Source organism: Cyprinodon variegatus, unplaced genomic scaffold, assembly GCF_000732505.1.
Source record: "Cyprinodon variegatus isolate N-32 unplaced genomic scaffold, C_variegatus-1.0 Scaffold148, whole genome shotgun sequence".
NCBI lineage: Eukaryota > Metazoa > Chordata > Actinopteri > Cyprinodontiformes > Cyprinodontidae > Cyprinodon > Cyprinodon variegatus.
Window position 1 is genome coordinate 920,088 of NW_015150601.1, and position 3,795 is coordinate 923,882.

The window sequence follows — 3,795 nt, forward strand, 5'->3', positions numbered from 1 at the left end:
AAAAAAAAAAAAAAATTTTACTGATTAATGCTTGATTCATTAAATCACCACAAACGTATTAGTTTTAGGTATAGATAATGACCCATAGGTTATTTCTTGCTGACCAGACTTTTCCTTTACAGCCCCACTCCCTAAAAACAGACATAGTTTCCTCAGGCGGGTCTTCCTATGGGCTCAACAATGCTCTGCCATGGCTACAGTCAACATCTACAGCCGGCATGTGTTTGTCTGTTTCTGTTTAAAGACACTGCTTTCCACCTTAGTGTGGTTTCCTTCCATTGTAATAAACAGTCCGAGAATTGGGCACGAGGAATTAATTTACGCAGGGACTTGGAATGCCTCCTCGTTAAGATCCCATTCATCCAGTGGAAAGAAGGAAGTGGAGTTTAGCAGGGAGAGGAAGCTGGCGTTAAGTGGGACGTCTTTGCCTGGTGAATGTTGACCTGCTGCCAGCTGCTCCAGCTGTTTAGATCCTGGCTTCGGCTCAGCACTGGACTTCCCCTAACCGGGCGAAAGACAAAACCTCTTCCACAGCATGAGTCACTGAAATATATACCACTCAGCACTAAATCAAACATAACACTGAAATGAAAGGAGTGCTTTTCAGGGATCTGGCATGAAACTAGAGCCCACAATCATAAATCTGTTTGACCATTTACAGTAGACCCCTGCTTTTGAAAGCTGATTATCCAATTTCAAAATGAAAAAAAAAATGGACGTTTGCCAAAATGAGAAAAGAGGAATGTTCTGTGGTATCTGCCATGTGGGGCGTTTAAGGCCACTTCTAAAATGCTGTTTACATCATGATTACCTTTAGTACTGGTTCCAATCCATCTAAAACATTACATAATCCCTTAAACCTATAGCCAACAACTGTTTATTCATTTGAAGTATTTTCTTTTGCTGCATTTAATTGACCCTGAAAGTCAGAAAACAGATCCTGAGTTTCCCCTGCTTTATATGGATGTTGGAAATCTGCTGTGGTGCAAACCGCCTTGGAGTATAAAGCCACAGCAGCTAGTTAGAAAATATTCAAATATATACAAACTTCAGACCAAAGTATTCTGGACCGAAGTCCAAAGACTTGGACAGTTTGCATGGACTAAAGCCAGAAATTAGATAAGTGCGTTAAAAGTGTCAACTGACGATCATCTATTGACAAAATGTTGCTGTACCGTAATGTTCGGACTATAAGCCGCAACTTTTTCCCCATTTTTCGACCTTATATAACAATGCGGCTTATCTATGGACATTTACAGCTAACGGCCACTAGGGTAATACCTAAATCTATGGATTCGAATCAAGTACGGTAGCCGCGCGCGCGAATGCGGAGGTCCTCCGAAAGCAGACTTCTACCGCGAGTGGTACGAGACAGAACGACAGCGAGAAAGACGGACATTGCACTAAATTGTAACAGTTAACGTATGCAAACATGCAAATTGAGTTGAATTGTTAATAAATAGGAGCTTCCCCAAACAGTTGCCTCTTTCCCGACAATCCTCTCTTTGCACGAACCATATGGTAATTAAAGATAAAAAACCTTATAGTCCGGTGCGGCTTGTATATGTACAAATCATGCAATTTAGCTTCTGCGGCTTATATTCAGGTGCGGCTTATAGTCCGAAAAATACGGTACTTCTGCTGTACATTGCCTTTAAAGGCTTCACAAATCTTAAGCTTTGTGATTAAAGATCAGTCATCAGTTGGACGTCTTCTCAACCAGATTGTAGTTCATTCTGTGGTATTAATGCATGTCTATTTTTTGTATAAAGCCAAAAAGAAGCATGGTAAATGCCTGTCACGGTTCCTTCAATAAATAAAGTGATAAATAAAACGTAAACGAGCGGTACAATTACACTGCCGTTGTTCTGTCAGATGAACATACCCATAGTCAATACCCCTTTAGTTTTGTATGAAAAATTAACTTTAAAGTACGTCAACGGGGGTGTATCCCTTTAGTCATGTACAAAAAACAATTTCATTACTTACTTTTTGGTGTTTTTCGAAGCATATGGCGATCTGAACTTAAATTGTTTTGTTTTTGCAAAAACCTAACGGGATAAATGCAATTTTGCTATCTTGCGCATGCATATTGACTATAGATATGCTGGTCTGATGGGGTAGCTCAACTGACAGAATAGCGGTATAGTCCAGGAAACTTGGCGCAGTTTACTTTCACACAGCCAAACAACATCATGAGGTTAAAACGGATCGTTTCAGGGTCACTATTGGTCCAACATTTCACTAGTCAGGAAGAAAAATGGTGCAAATCAGAAACTTTGCCCTATGAAGCTTTTTAAACAACCAATCTTCAGATTGGGGCTTTTTGTTTGTTTTTCATTTTCTTCTTCTTCTACCTAAACAGTTACACAATCTCTTCCTGCTTCCTGTTGCCCAGATAGACATTCATGAGCCCAGACAGACTTTTCAGGGGTTCTGGATCAGGTTCTTACTGGCATGAACACCTAAATAAAACAGGACGATACAGTTAAGTGTGTTGCAGTTTGGCCTGAAAGCACTGTACCTTTTATATTTAATGTTTGTTCAGATTCAGTCAAAGTCATTTCGATTTTGCAATACTGAGATAAAGTCCAAAACAACTGTGAAACAGCCCTTGCAGCTTAACCCCCAGTTAAAATACTTTTGTTCTTGGGTGCAGTCACTAAGAAGTCTTTATTTGTTGACTCTGTCAATAACACCAGAAATCTGGGTGTTTGAAACAGGATTTTAACCCATTTCCACAAAGCTGATTTTTATGGGATATTTTTACAACCCTAAAAACAAATATTAGCGAATAGAACCAGATACCAGCATTTCTTGCATATGCATTTTGAACCTAAATAACTTTAACTGAGCAAAAATCAAATGCAGCATTATAAAACGTAGCACTGGTGGATTATAAAGAACCAAATATTTAACTTCTGCAGTTTGAGAGGCACTTTAAATGTTTAAGATTTACAAAGCTAGAAGGAAAGAAAAAAAAGCAATTTTATGGCCAGTTATGGAGGGAATTTTGCTCCATTTTCGCAAAATAATATGTTTTGTAAATGAAAATGTAAAAAAAAGGTATCAAAACCAAAAAGGGTTTGGGGGCACAGAGGTGGTGATCGCATGACCCATCTTCAGAGGCTTTGGTCCTCAACATGGCTGTTGCAATATTGAGACCCGGCCTGTTGACATTTGCTGCATGTCTTCCCCTCCCTTTCATCTAATTTCCTGTCTGCATACTTTCAAAAAAACAAAACAAAAAAAAAACTAAAGGCCACAAGGAACTAAAAGCTTTGAAAGTAACGTGGCAGTTTGCTCAGATTTGGTTATTTCAAAGAAAATATGATCTGTAAAAGTTACGGTAGTTTGAAAAGAATGCAATTTGTAAAAATCAATCTTAAAAAGTGAACAGAAAATATGAAAATATTACATTTCTAAAAAAAAAAAAAGTACATTTGTAAAACAAATAAAAAAAATGAGAAAACAAGAGAGTTACTCTCAAAACCTTAACCCTTTTTTTATTATTAAAAGCTTTTCAAAGGTCTCTACTTGCAGCAATAATGGGACAAACTTCACTCCGTAGTTATAGCTCATTACACTTGCTGCACCGCTGCTGCAAAGCACCAGCAGCATTCCTTGATCACGGTCCAAAACTCTATATAGCCCAGCGGTGTTAGTGAGTGGAAACACATTGGCCAGAGAAACGGTTTGGTAAACACCACGACCAGGACCTTTAAAAGGACCTTCCAGTTGAAGCTTATTGTTTTTTTGTTGTTTAAACTCTGCAGGGGATAAAGGGTGGGGGTG

At 38.6% G+C, this 3,795-nt stretch overlaps 1 protein-coding gene across 1 annotated transcript in view; it reads right to left on the reverse strand.

The window, feature by feature from the left end:
- Positions 1 to 3,795, reverse strand: part of LOC107086312 (actin filament-associated protein 1-like 1) — a 50,023-nt gene that overhangs the window by 45,344 nt on the left and 884 nt on the right. The gene's annotated exons all lie outside the window — the stretch shown is intronic.